A 15273-nucleotide genomic window follows, 5' to 3' on the forward strand; every position below is an offset into this window, starting at 1 on the left:
GGAGAAGGAAAGAAAATAAATTCACCGGAGATGGCCCAGCTTTGCAACACTGCAAATCCCTACACCCAGGTCATGTCCCTCCTCTAGTGAAGGTACTAGGGTTAGCCTCTTCCCTGCCAAATCCCCTAGAAAGGACTACACACCCTGTTCCAATATGCCCCCCTTCTCCCCTCCCCTTATGGATATACAGCTTGTTTAAAATATATCTAAGACTTACAGTCAGGAAAAGAGATCAGAAGAAAGAGGTCTTTGGAGTTTGGAGCACAGCTCTTTGACCAAGTTGAAAGCGAGAATGAAAGAGGGAATAAATAATCAAAAGAGAAACTGTAGCATGTAACCAATACAGGCTCTCCAGAGCACAGATCTGTATTTTGTATTAGCAGAGCACCAAGAAAAGAAGCGTTTAAAAACAAAAAGAAATCAGTGCAGTAGCTGATTAAACACAAGCACACATTTAGTGTGTTAAAAGCACCACACACTTTAAGAGGATGTCAGTATTGCCTGTGCAACTTTAAGCTGGCTTCTTATGCCAAGGTAATCTGTCTCCAGATAGAACCTCACTCCCCAGCCCCATGCCTTGATTACATAAGAATTTATTTTCTACCTATGGGGACTTTTTACTATCTTTAATTGTCCCTGAGCCTGTGGAAGGGCATGTGAGCCCATAAACTTGCAGAAAAACGTTTTTTGGGGGTGTGATTTCTTAGTTGGTATAATAAAAGGTATCATCTCTGAACTAAAAGTTGTAGAGTTTTGCATTTCTTTTTGATTACAGAACAGCCTTTCTCTTCTTCCAGTGCTCAGACTCATAGCATGCCCTAACCACGGAGCTCGTGCTTCACGCTTGCTCTCTCTTTCTGGCCGAATGCACCTTGAATTCTTTTCTACAGAGTGGACCAGGAGACCTAAAGAGAGCTCCCCCACCCCAGCCTATTAAGTGGTGGTTAGGGACAAAGATGTGTGTTTGAATCTTCCCAGCTGAGGCACAGATTGACCCTGGGTCTCCCATACCCTTAGCAAGTGTTCAAACTGGGGGCAGAACGATGCCAACTTTCCAAGCCAGTGATAACAATAACCCCAGGAGAGCTAGTGGCACTTTAAGACCAGCAATATTGCAGGTATGTGCTAGAAATTTTCATCCTCAGCTGTGTTCACTGTCTCACTACATCCCACCTGATCTCTAAAAAAAAGTTTTAGAAATATTTAAAATTTTAAAACATGCAAAATGAATCAAAACTGTTTCTTATCCATGGCAGACATCTCCCCTCTCCCTTGCCTTGGACTGCTAGCAGTTGACATTTGCACTGAGCCTCAGATACATCCCGGTTTTAATAAGGAGAAAGCGACGTCTTCTCTTCTTGCCCCTAACCCACATTTTAAATAAGCGAGTGTAACACTCAGGTAACAGAGCTGCACACTAAATTGTTATTAATTGATAATTTGTTTACAACAGTTTTCATGACGTGCTGACAACACCTTTGAGGCAAGGTAGTTATTTGTTCATTAGGAAATAAACATGCATCTCAACACCAAGTGATTACAATATTACCTTACTCATATAGTTGCACGCCTACCATTAATTATTCAAGGAAGTTAATATATGCATATTGATGGTGTTTACGCTCAAAATGCTCATAGTGCCAGAAAAGAACCCTCCAGCTTTATCTCATTAGCTACTCTGCATATGCAGAGTGGGCAATTATGGCCTTTACATTATTCAGAGCTTTTTCTCCAACATCACAATTTCTTGATTATGGATAGGCTGGTTTACACAACACACATAGTGCTCCCTCTACTGCCCAATGGAAATACTACATGGTAAATCATACACCTGCCTCAGCAATTCAAATGTTTATGGAGAAAAAAAAAAAGGCTGATCCACAAGCTGATGCAAAATTACATTATTTTCCAGCAAGGCATAAATATCTTCCTGCCACATTACCTTCCCATGGGTTTTATTTTTATTGGAGCTTGGGGTTTATCTGTAGGGAAAAGCCTTTCTCTAGTATTGCTGAGTAACTTTCCAGCCAGGAAAAATATCTCTATCTAGAAGTTCCCACTGCCATGTGTTATAGGTATCTTGATGTGTTATTTGCTCTGGGCCACAACTTTGAAAAGTGAAGAGATCTCCCCTGTGCTGAAAGAATTTCACCAGTCAGTCGCTCGTCCCCACTCTCCCAAATGATGCCACCACCCAGTGAGAACAAGTATAACCTAACCCTCATCCAAGTGACAGGGTGATGGATTTAACAGACCCTTCTGCAGGGTCTGGAAGACCAAAGTCTCAATGAGCACAGTGCCAGGCTTTCGAGGGGGAACCAGACCTTCCTCAAGAGATGCTGAACCCTCCTGGGAGGGATGAAAGCCCCATTAGCCAATTATAGAGAAGTGGGCTTGTCAGCAAGCAGCTCATCATTAAGCGCTCGGCCACCGAAAGGTCCCTCAAGGGAAGGCGAAGATACACGCAGGTTCTGTGCAGCCCCAAAGCCATCACTGGCCCTGCTGAATCAGCTCATGACATCTGCTGCTCCTTTCTCTTCTAGCTCCTATTTCACCAATGCATTCCTTGCCCTGCTCTTCTGCCCTTCCTCCAACAATCCTATCCCTCTTAACCAGATGGCATGTATTTATTATAATTAAGCTCACTTTGGCTGCATGAGGCCATTATGCATTGCCAGGTTTTTGCTTGCTCCACCAGGTGAAGGTCTCAGTTAGGAAAAACGAACATGCATGAGCTTGATGGCTTCCAAGCTCACTATATCCTTCTCCGTGCTCTAGAGGCAGGAGACTTCAGCTCTTTGTGTAATGCCAACAAGACTGAGACTGTCCCATAAGACTGATCTCTGCTGCAGACAGAAACTGGACTGCTGTACTCACCTTCTACTAGCAGCCACCGCTGTTTCTAAGTGGGGCATTGATAACATCTTGTGCAAGTAGTGTGAAAAAGCCTAGGTTTGGCCAAGCTCAGCCTGGGCCTTGCAAAAATGTACAAGCTGCAGGGGTGTATGTTTTGGAAAGGATGGGCCCTGGGAGGAAGAAAGCTGTTGTCCACCCTCCTTGTGCACCTGTGAAAAGGCTGAAATTAAGTTACAGTCCTCAGAGGACAAGGACTTCTTCTTCCTAACCTCTGTACCAAGAGGCCCCAGAGAAGTAGGAAAGAGCTGGGGAAATAGACCCATTCCTACACTGGCCTGTGGAGATGGCTGGGCATGTCCAGAGGGACAGTTTAGTGTACTGTTTACGGGGTGTTTCTATCTCAGGTGTGGCACCAGTCAGGACAGAATCTACCTTTAGCTGCAAATCCTAGCACTCCCTGCTGTTAAAGGCTTAGACCAATTGCTCATTTCTTGATCACATCAGATACTCTCTCTAATAACTAGTTACTTTTGAACCCATATCACACATGCAATAACTGTAATTAAGGAGTCAACCTGGGATCTCCAAAGCATAATTAACTCCTCAAGCTGAAGATGACAGTGGGAACATCTACATGTGAAATGAATTCAATGCAATAAACTCCAGTGCAGTTTATGCCAGTTTATTGCTCCCGGGTGCAGCATTTACACATACACCCAGGACCGCAACATGTTGAGCTGGGTTGGACCAGCCCCGGCTGACAGAGAGTCCAGGGGAAGAGGGGGGTTAACCTGCCAGCCCAACGTGCTGTGCGGGGCTAACCGCAGGCAGCCCCCACACTGTAGTACCCTCATGCCCTAGTCAGCCCCAATCACCATTACACACGCTTTGTGGCAGCATAACTAACTCTGCTGTAGGACAGAATTCGTGTTGGGCAGTACTATCCTACAGCGGAGTGAATTAGTTTACTCTGGCCTAACAGTACTGCATGTGTAAATGCTGACACTGCTGCAGAGCTAATTAGTAAGCTCCACTGTAAATGTCTTGTGTAGATTGGCACGCATGAACAGTGGAAACTGTATAAACTGTGGCTGATCGGTAAGATGGTTGCATCTTGGCACTCTAGTGGGAACAGCGTGGGTTACGTGAACGTTCCCAGAATTGTGGGGAGGTCCTGACCCAGGTCCAGACCCTGAGGTGCAAGGGGCTGCTGGTTGAAGTGGTTCAGTGTTTTGCAAGTGGCAGCCTGCAAGAGCTTCAAGTGCAACCCCCTGAGCTCTCACTTGGCTGCTGTCCTCCTCCCAAATCCAACTGTTCCAGCTGCAATAGCATCTTAAGTCCCATGCTCACCCTTCCTTCCTCTGGCTTCCACTTCCTGCATTCGACTCCAGGGGCATGGCAGCCTGGGGAGCTGTGCACGAGTCCAGTATTGCACCTACACCCTGTGTAGGGGAAATCAGGGTTGCATGTGGGGGTGAATCATGCCACATGGTACAGCAGTGTAGAGCAGTGTATCTGCATGGTACACCTCATGCAGCCCCCAAGGACTTAGAAGTTGGACAGCCCTAGACTTGTTCATCCTCAAGTCAGCAAAGGACTGCCCTCTGTGGTACACTGAGTGCCAGGATAGAATTTATCCCTTGATTCTTCTGGGCTAGGCCTACTTTGTACTTTATACAATATGAACTATTCTGGCCCAAGCTACAGGAACACTAAGGGCTCAGTCCCCCAAAACATATTGGAAATAGAAGAAATTCTAGCATTGGCTTGGGCCCATTACCAGATGGAAATGATAACATTGTTTAATAGCTGTTTCTGTTCTGTATTTAGAAAGAAACATAGCCCATGAAGATGATGATCTGCTTTCCACCTCTCATTAGTAACGACAGGAGCTCATTAAACAACTATTATAAGTCCTCAGATCGAAATAACTTGTGCTCAAGTTTCTTAAAAGAGTTGGCGGAGGTGTCTGCCTGGCTGATGTTCTCTTTGAATATACATTGGAATACTAGGAATACATTGGAATATATACATTGAATTTACGTTGGAATACAATTCCAGAAGATTGAAAAGCAAGTTAATAGCATGGGAGTTGTCCAAAAGGATACATAGGATGATCTAAGTTAATACAGGGCAGCTGGTCTGTCCTTGCCCACAACAACATGGTAACAAAGCTAATATGGCATTCAAGTATTAAAGAATTAAAATCTAGGACTATTAAGTAATGCCCATCAACATGGAGTGGAGTTAGGCTTGATTCCATTCAATACTGTATCACTGATTGGGAAGTAAGCATGAAATTAGTAATAAAATGTGTGGACAACAGGAAGACGGGAACAGTGGTAAATAATGCTAAGGGCAGGGCATTTGCACTGAGCAATATAGATTGCTGGATAAGCTGGGCTCTGTATAGTTCAGAGCCAGAGAACCTGACAACCATCTGCTTTATTTGGTGTCAAAGATCAGCACTGTTCAACCTGGCTTGAATCATGGCAAACCGCAGCTGGTTCCAACTGATGAAAGGCAGAATTTAAAATACATGTTAAAAAAAAATTAAAAGTGACATGCGCTTAGCATCCAAAGTAGATGTCATTGCTGCATGGACCTGCTAGAATCGAGCTCCCTCATGACATTAGCACCACAAGAGCCAGGTGGTGGTAAGTCCAGTAGTTCTAGCGGCAAGGTGTCCCCAGACCGAACCATCTCTTCTTTCTGTGGCAGTTACTCTGAAATCTTCTTAAGAAAAATGTCCAGCCTTGTGTCCCTTGTCTTCTTCCCTTCTAGCACTGGGAGACGGTCATCTATTCCATCACATTTCACATCTACCTGGGGTGTCTGCCTCGTACAGCACTGCTGCTGTTTGTTTCCCCGTCGCAGACGTACCCAGCATCCTTTAATGCTATAAAATGCTGGTGCTCAGGGGACTTCAAATCATATCAAATTCTTTGTTTGGCCTCATCTGTCTCTAAGTATGTGCAAATCTCCAGGGCCCAACATCAATATCTAACAGCCAGGGACTGTGGCTTTCAGCTTTCTATTGAACAAAATGTCAGTGGGTGGCAATCCATGTTTCAGTGGTGTGACTCTGTAATTTAACAGCACTAAAGACAGTTCAGAGCCTGATTCTACAGCTTTTTTTCAGTCAATGCTTTATTATTTTAACATCAATTGCCCACTGACCCACTGGACTAGGGAAAAAGGAGACTAGCAGTGCTACGCCAAACCCATACTTCACTGCACACTGCTTGACCTCAGACCCACTAACCTGTGGCCCATTGTCAGATACTACGATGTCAAGTCTGCCCTGCCTGGTGAAAATGGACCTGATGTACCTGCTTTGCTGCAGTCTCTTTTGGTAAGGTGATCTCAGCAGAGTGAAAATAAAAACGCAAGGCAAATCCTAGGTTTTTGGAAAACTGTGCATACTTAGCTCCAAGAGGCCAATTTTTTCCATCCCACCAATACGGGCTCTTTCATTTGACCTGACTTGTATTTTGGTCACAACAAATTCCTCACTGTCACTGTTTACTAAGGCCTGCATAAAATATCTCTGGTCTTCTTTTAGATTTTTTTCTATCCCTTTTTTATCTATCTCTAGATCTTAGTGCATTGCAACAAAGCTCAGCTAGTCCTGAGAACTCCCCAATACATTGGTAATAAGGGCTGCCGATGTGCTTGTCCCAACCATGCTGGCAATCAGAGTGCATATTTTATCTGAGACCAGGCAGGCTTTGTTTTATGTTGTTAAAGAGAGACATAATCCAACTCTAGCCGTTGCTTTAGTGTACTTTTGTATGATGCTTTAGTGAATGTATCTGCAACCACCAACTCTCTCTGAAGTCTGTGTTCAGTTAGTAGCTGGAGGGAAATCTCTCTGTTCTTGGTGACAGGAAGCATTGGGGGAGGTCAGGGTGTGCGGTGGGGAGATAGGATTGCCATGACTTTTTTGGCAATGGCCAGTTTTAGTTAAAACAGAGCTCCCATAAATAAAATAATTAAACTTTTTATACCATGGAGTATGTTCAAAGCAGCCAGCTCCATTTGAGCATAACCACAACTAAAGGTTAATAACATCCATGAAGTATAAGCGACCTCTCTCCAGCTTTGACTACACTGATATACTTTAGTGTCATCCATGAAACTTTAGTTTTCATAGATCTAGATAAACACCAATACCTCTCTAACTTCAAAAATTTGTCTTTTTTATTTGTATTTCCTCGCCAAACCCAAGAGGCAGTCCAAAGGGAAATGGGTAGGTCTTTACAATTAAAGCACAAGGCAGTGGCCATATGGAGATGTGCCCTGCTGCTCTGTGCATCCTACCTTCTGAATCACAAGTCACATACCTGTTGTAATGTACTCCTGTCCCTTTGCCAATGCACTCTGCTGAGAGGCCTGGGACTGCAAGTGAGTAATCTATGCATTCCCAGCTGTTAGGTATTGCAATCTGGTTGCTTGTTCACACGAGATCCCAGCACTGTGGTCAACACACAGGGCTCACAAAACCCTTGGATTGATGTACAGGGAAGTAGTAAGTGATTTCTTTCCCTAAACAGCATTGGTGAAGCAAGTACCTGCATCCAATTCTGGTGTCTACATTTCCAAAAAAGGAAAAAGAGAGACCCCCAGGTTATTCAAAGCTGGTGAAAAGGATTAAGAGCTTGATCTACTCATTTTAATCAAAAAAAGATTGACAGGTGTCTTAACTGTAGTTTCTAAGTCCCTTCAAGGCACTACCTCGGAAAAAAATACCAAATGGTATTGATGAATATAAAGGAATAAGGGAAGAGTGGAAACACTCAGAGATAAAAATCAGAAAGACTAAGGCACACAGTGAGTTACAAGCAGCAAGGAATATAGCAGATGACATGAAAAAGTTCAATAAATATGTCAAGAGTAAGAGGAAAACAAAGTAAAGTAAAGATATACAAACTAACAGGGAGGAAGAGCAAATAATGGATAATGCAGAGAGAAGCCTGACGTATTTATTGCTTTTTATGCTCCAGTTTTCACAAAAACATAAGTTAATTGTGGTCAGATACATAACACAATTAGTTTTAGCAAAGGGTAGGAACATGGGCCAGAATAGGGAAGGAATAGGTTAAACAATATTTAGACAAATGTGATCTATTCAAGTTGGCAGTGCCTGATGAGATTCACCCTAGCTGAAGCAATCTCCGAACAATTAATGATTATCTTTGAGAACTCACGTAGGATGGGAAGGGTCCCAGGGGATGGAAGAAAGCCAAACAAAGTACCTGTCCTTCAAAGAAGGAAAGAGGAAGACTCAGAGAACGAGTGTAACTTTGATACTAGGAAAGACACTAAAACAAATGATTGAGCAGTCAATCTGCAAACACCTAGAGGATAAAACAAAGTGGGGAAAATTGCCAACATGGATTTGGCAAAAAAAAATTGTGTCAAACTCATCTCCTCTCCTTTGACAGGGCAAGTGTCTTAGCAGATAAGAGGGAAGCAATAGTTGACATTCCCATCATCAGACAAAGGAAAAATGGTCTAAATGTAGTCATCATAAGGTTGGTGCACAACTGGTTTAAAAACTGCACTTAGGAGGTAGCTATTAATACCTCACTGTCAAAGAGGGACAGCTCTTCTAGGGTCTGTCTACATGGCATCATTGTTAACTTACATGATGGAAGAGAGAAGGCGCTTGCATGGATGACACCAAATGGGAGGGTTTGCAAGCGCTTGAGAGAACAGAACGAGAATCTGAAACCCAAGATGCAATTCAACCAAGACAAGTCCGAAGTGCTTTGCTTCAGAAGAAAACATCCAATGCACTAATACAAAGTGGAAATCACTGGCTGTGTGTCATACAGCAGGAAAGGGTTGTGCTTTTAGTCACCACCAAATGAATGAGCCAATAACATGATGTTGTGACCAAAAACAAAACAAAAAAAGCATTCGGGGACTTATTAACAGGACTGTCATATGCAAGCGCTGGGAGATAATTATTCCTCTCCACTTGGCACTGGTGAGGCCTCAGCTGGATTACTGTTCTGGGCACCGCACTCTATGAAAGATGTAGCCAAGTTGGAAGTTGTCCAGAGGACAACAGATTAAAGAGTGTACAACCACGACATCCAAGAAAGCAGTCCTTCTATAAAAACCTGAAGACACTGGGCTTGCTTAGTCTAGGAAAAGAAATGGATGGGGGCATGATAGCAGTCTTCAAGTATATAGTCTTCATGATACTAGTCCCCATGTATCCTATTATGAAGAGGATGATGATCCAGTGTTCTCCATGACTCCTGGAGGTAAGAAAAGAAATAACTGGCTAATTTGTAGCCAAGAAGATTTAAGTTAGTTATTGGGAATCATTTCCTAACTAGAGTGGGAATTAGGCACTGAACGATGTTATCAGGGAGGGGGTGGAATTGCTTCCACTGGAGGTTTTAAACAATCTTTTAGACAATCAAGTTAGGGACGGTCTATAAGTATACTGATCATGCTACGGGAAAGGAAAATGTGTGAGAGAATCTCAAGGTCCTGTGCATGTCTGTATTTCTTCTAATGCCGTAATAAGCCGAGCACCATTTCAGCCTGTCGTGACAAAGTGCTCAGCTGACGTGATTTGCCTCTTTTATTGCCATGGCCCACAGAGTTGTGGCCAGACTGCATCATTCAGCATGACTCTTTCCCAACCCTTGCTGAGAAAGAGGATTTCCAGCCACAGATATAACAGTAAGAGAGCAGATGTGGAGTGCCACATTTGAACCAATAATGAAACAATGCTACTGCTTGTTAGCACACTAAATTGTAAATCTAAAATGTAAATTCTACATTGAAAATATGAAATTAGAAGCTGCCTCTGAAACAAACACCGATGCCCAGGCCTGTTAATAGGAGATCACAAAAACCCCCGCAAATATTAACGACAGGAATGCCACGATGCAGCAGACACACATTTCATTCACGTATAGATAGGAAATGTTGCTTCCCAAAACCGGCAGAGTTAATAAAGGCCGTTTCCAATTTCTCCATTTCTTTACTGCTTCTATTTTTTTTGCTTTGTAACCTCCTAGATTTATTTAGCATCTGAAATGCTTAATCTCGTTCCATTTTGTTCCCGATCTGACTTAACCCTGGTTTCCGTTCTAGTGCTTCGTTGTTATTCCTTCAAAATATTTTGGCTCCTTCAACTGCAAATGCCTTGCACTGAAAACTTGCAGTTTTCCACAGTCCCTCTGTTGTGGTTACTTTTAAGTTCCTTGAATTATATTGTTTTGACTGAACTGTCAGATTTCAGAACTTGTTACTGACTAAAAACATATGGAGCACAAAAGGAAAAAACTTAAGCAAGGCAGACCAGGCCTGCAACTAGATCTCATCCCCACGAGGTGGCAGAAGAAGTCCATTTGAATGTGCAGTACTAAACTTGGGGGGGGGGGAGATTTAGCAGCAACAGGTTTTTTTTCCCTTGATGCCAACATGCCTTCTGCATGTGGAAGTATGAAAGACACACTTGCTACAGAAAAAGTTTAGATTTTCTCAGTAAAACTCACTGGAGAAACAAATGACAGATGCTCACTGCATTTTTAAATAGTCGTCCCTTTCATCTTTTTCCCCCACCCATGCATTTTTTTTTCCCTCCAGCCAACAAGATGCCAATGTGAATGATTCTCTTTGGTCTGAATATGACCAAAAGCAATTCCTACCCACAGATTTCACAGGAGCTACCAGTTCCTCTAGGACAGCCCCACACACTGGGGGACTGGAGCCTGGGGGCCAGGAGCGAGGGGCACTGGGTTGGGACCGGCCATTGGTGTTCACAAATGAGTCCTGGTACAAAGAAAAGGTAAGAACTACTGTTCTGGGAGACAACTTTTAGGGGACAGTTAATTTATAAGTAGAAATGCACCTGGAGGTGCAGGCAGCTCCCATTAGCACAGCTATGCACCTGCTCTTCTATGAAACATCATTGTGACAGTCACCAGTGCATGTGTAACATGCAGGCATATGCCAACACACAGGAAGAAAAGCAAGCTCATAAAGGTGCCCATTTTCAAGTGGAGAGAACTTGAGATGAGTTGCTCAGAGCCAGGAAAAAAACCTAGAAATCCAGTGCTTTGCACTACTAGCAGTAAACCTGGCCCCTTCAGGAAAGAAACCTTGTTAGCAATGCATGTCAACAGACCCCAGTGCCAAGGAAGGCTGCTCCCAGCCCCTGGGGCCAAGCTCGGGGCTGCAAGATGTCTGTATTTTGGTACTCCTGTTCTGGCTTCCCTGCTCACAATGGGGAAAAGGACAGGCAGTTCTGCTGCCAAGACCTGGAAAAAATGCTCAGACTTGCACTTGGCAATGCCAGTTTCCTACCGCCTCCTGAAGGAAACAGAAAACAGAGGTCTATAGGGACAGAGCCATAAGGGCCAGCAAATAAAAAGCCAGAAGTGGATTAAACAGAGACTTACAGAGAATTACGACTGAAAAATAGTGAACTCAGTCATGGCTAGCAGGGTGGTGGTGTCCATCAGCATGGCTGGGGCCCCCCACCCAGGTGCTGTATCACACGGGGGGAACCAGCTTTCTTCCCCCAGGCCCTGCCAGGAGCCACAGAGATTTTCAGTGCTGCTAAGCTACAAGGGGCCTGGCTGAAAGGAGGGCCAGTAATGAGGCCAAGCTCTAATCATTGCAAACACCTGCACCTGGCTCAAGCCAGCCTTCTGAGCTGGCATTTGCTTTTTTTTTTTTTTTTTTTAATTAAAATATCTTTCTATATATAGAGCTATATATACACCCCCCCCCCCCCCATCACAAGCTTTCCATTCTTGCCTCTCCACCCAGGCTGGAGCTGGGCGGCCTGGCTGAGCCCTGGGTACCAGGCCAGCTCCAGGGCAGGGACAGGGGGACCTGCCTGCTGCTGGGGGCTGCTAGCACTGGAGAGTTTGGGCCTCCAGCAAAAGCAAGAGCTCCCACCGCAATGCCGTACCCACGCCCAGAGGCCCAGAGCACCCCCCGACCTCCACAGGGAAGCTGGCCAGGAGGACTAGCGACCGGCTGCCATTCACCCCCTCAGCGCACACCTCTAGCGTGGTACAAGCGCCTGCTCTCCTGTCACCGAGGGAGAGTCTTCAGCGCCTGAAGGAGCCCATTGCAGCTCGAACGCCCGCGCACAAACGTATGCCGAGGCAGCTCAGCCTGGCTCCACAGGGCGAACGAGCCCTAAGGAAGCGGGGGTGAAGTGCTGGGCCTTCCCCTGCAGCACGAGCTCAGCACCATCCACAGCCGCTGCCTCATTTCAGCCCCATTTCGGAGCTTTACCTCAGCGGCTGCTCCGCTGCCTTTTCCAACCCCCAGGGGGCTAAGGTCAAGCTCCACACACTGAAGCGTCCTGGGCCTAGGTTTTCCTGCGATTTTTCTCTCCCTGTTTGTAAGGTTTCAGATCTACTGGTTATTTCGTTCCTCTGGAAACAGCGACGGGATCATCCAGGTACAGAAGGTGCCTGTGTTAGCTGGAAAAAAAAATAAAAATAGAGGTGACTCGAGTTCAGTCAGCAGGAGCGCCTCCCCTTGCCTCAGCTGCTCTCCCTGCCTCAAAATCCTGCACTTTCAGTCTCTTCTCCCACCGTCTCGGCTCCCCGCCTCGCCATGTTCAGACACGTGAAGAGAGGGGTTGAACTACGCAGCAAACAGCGTCTCCGGTCCCAGTAATGCCTGACCAACAAGTTCTGCTCAGGACTATCATCGTGACGGAGGAGGAACCATTGACGCACTAATCACCTTGCACTGCTAGCGGTTATGCTCTAGCACAAAGCACATGCAAGGGTCGTGCAGGGTCATCGCGCTCCAGCACCACCGCATCCCCAAGCAGTTCATGGGTGGACTCTGTCCCGAGTCCTACGTCCCAACATGAGGCAGCTGTTTCCTTTGCAGCTCATAATGTAAGGGGAAATATGTTGCATCCGTCAGTCAGAGATGAAAAGGGATTTGGGCTCTGCCCCTATGCACAACCCTGAGGACATGGAATAAGAAGATAGACTAGTTTGCCTTTTAAAAAATAGCCAGAATATTTTTCTTGTACATAAGGAAGATCAAAGAGGATTCATTCAGTCTTAACAGGGTTGATTTATTACTGCTGCGAGAGCACATCAGAATGGCTCCTCCCCCCTCCGGGCTCATTTCATAGAAAACCCAGAGTTTAAAGGACTCTTACCCAAGTCAGAAAATGCTGAGCATTTATGTTGATTTTTATACTACAACTCCATGCATTAACAATAAGCCTTGACAGTACACAGGTGGCAGGATGCATTTCAGGCCCATTAAACACTGTGAATTTCCTCATGTATCACAATTACAGAAGACATATGCCAAATAACATTATACTGAACCACAGCTAAATTCGCAGTGTTCAATAGCCCTCAAAATTTCTCGTTTCTTTACCTGAGGTGGCCCAGCAATTATAAGTTGTACCACAGAATAAAACAGGCAGGGAAGTCGGTAGACTTCATGCATCTATGATTGCATTGTCCTCCTCCATTTCTCTTCATCTGCAATCTACAGTGCAACTGGACCTCTAAATAGCTACAGCTGCAAATCTAGCACACCCCAAGATCCAAACACTACCACCCTAACAGACATGGCACAATTGATTTATATATATATCAAACCAGATACATAATGAAATCTGAGAGACACTTTGTGTTGTGCCAGTCTCATAACCTGGCATCAAAGACTTAGCCAAGGAAGCACATATTGGGCAATCACAGAAAAACGTTAAGAGAAAGTCAATTCATTCAGCTCATGCCCTTTGCCTCCCAAGATCATTCAGATACGAATTACTTCAGGTCTAAAGCTGTACGTAATATTCTATTTCCATACACACAAAATAAAACATGTTTTTCCAGCCAGGAACCTCATCATTTTAGAAGCAAGGGGAAAGCGTGCATAAAGCAAAAGTATGTAATATAACAAATTACAGTACTTCCAAAACCAGAATTAATCATGTAAAAAGGGGTCTTAGAAATACAAAAGGTGAAGCAGGCCATCATGATGTCCAAATGTTGCCCAGGTGCCCAACAGGGGAACAGTGCATCGGGGAGATGGAAAGTGCACGTGCAGAGTGTGTGTGCATGTATTGGTCAAGCCAATATTCAAACACCTATTTGCATGCAGCTTTGCAAATGACTATCTATTTTCACCACTGCTCTCCAAGCAACCTCATGCAGCTTCAGTTCGGGAATATTCTTCTCCTTCCAAAAACTTAATTACCCCAAAAATTTAATGAACAACATTTCTTTTGTGCTGCTGTTCCATGAAGGCAGACACTGATTGGGACCATTCATATACCATAAACAGAGGCTCAATCATTGTTCATCCTGATGCCTGAAAATGCTTTTAAAAGCTGGATTGTTATCAGCTTCTTCTCTATTGAAATTTTGACAGGTTATACTTTCCCCTGGGAATAAAAAAATCTTGTGATTTAGTTAAGATAGCTTCACCAAAAATATAGAACAATGATTTTATAGAGAGATAGATGGCTCTTCTCCCTAGCACTTCTCAGGCAGTCCCAACACAGGCAGAAAGAAGAGTGGAAAACTTTTCCCATTATGATTAAAGGTAACACCATTCTGTTTGGAGAATTTAATGGATTCCCATTGATAGAGGCTCTGCCAATCATTTTGGGTACAAAAATTGGAAGTCTCCTGGTCTTCCAGAAATAGATGTTTGACCAATTTCCATCTGAGTTTTTCCACAGGTTCAAGGTTTTTAACCTCAGCCAATAAGGTTATCAATTGTTTTGTACAGACCCTTGAAATGCGGCACTATTGTGTTCACTTGTATATCTGGAGTCACAGTCATGCACATCAGCTGATACCTCATTTGAGCCCTGCAGCAAGTACGTTAGCTGAAGTTTTACAAGTTAAGGGAAAAAAGGAGCGAGCAAGCAAGATGGAACCCAATGATCGAGGCAACCATTTTCAGAAAGCTTCCTGCATCACTTATGCCAGCTTTAAACTGACTGCAATTCCAGTTCAGTTTTCAAATTATGGGGCTGGGAAGGAATTTCCCTCATTGGATCAGACTAGCAGGGACCTTCTTATTGCCCAAATATTTCAACCTGCAGACACGGATCTTCTGGTACAAAATTATGCTCTGCACAAAATGTACTAGGCTAGATGGAGTGTGTCCAGGGCATGAAGGACCTTTAGGTATAGGAAGACTTTATATAAAATAGAATATAAATCTGATCTAGTTTACCTAGGTCGGCAGAAAATACAACCAAGTCTAAACACATGCTGGCTGTGCACAATACATCAAGTTAAACACAATCTTTGACCTAAGCACTTGGCCTTACAATTTGGGCAGGTTGCACTGGGAAATCCAGAGACTGGCAGAATTTAAGGGTTTGTTTTCCATTATTTTGACCTCTATTTGAGTAACGAGAGACCTCAAACA

Source organism: Crocodylus siamensis, chromosome 11 (genome assembly GCF_052110815.1).
Source record: "Crocodylus siamensis isolate JL-2025a chromosome 11, ASM5211081v1, whole genome shotgun sequence".
Lineage (NCBI taxonomy): Eukaryota > Metazoa > Chordata > Crocodylia > Crocodylidae > Crocodylus > Crocodylus siamensis.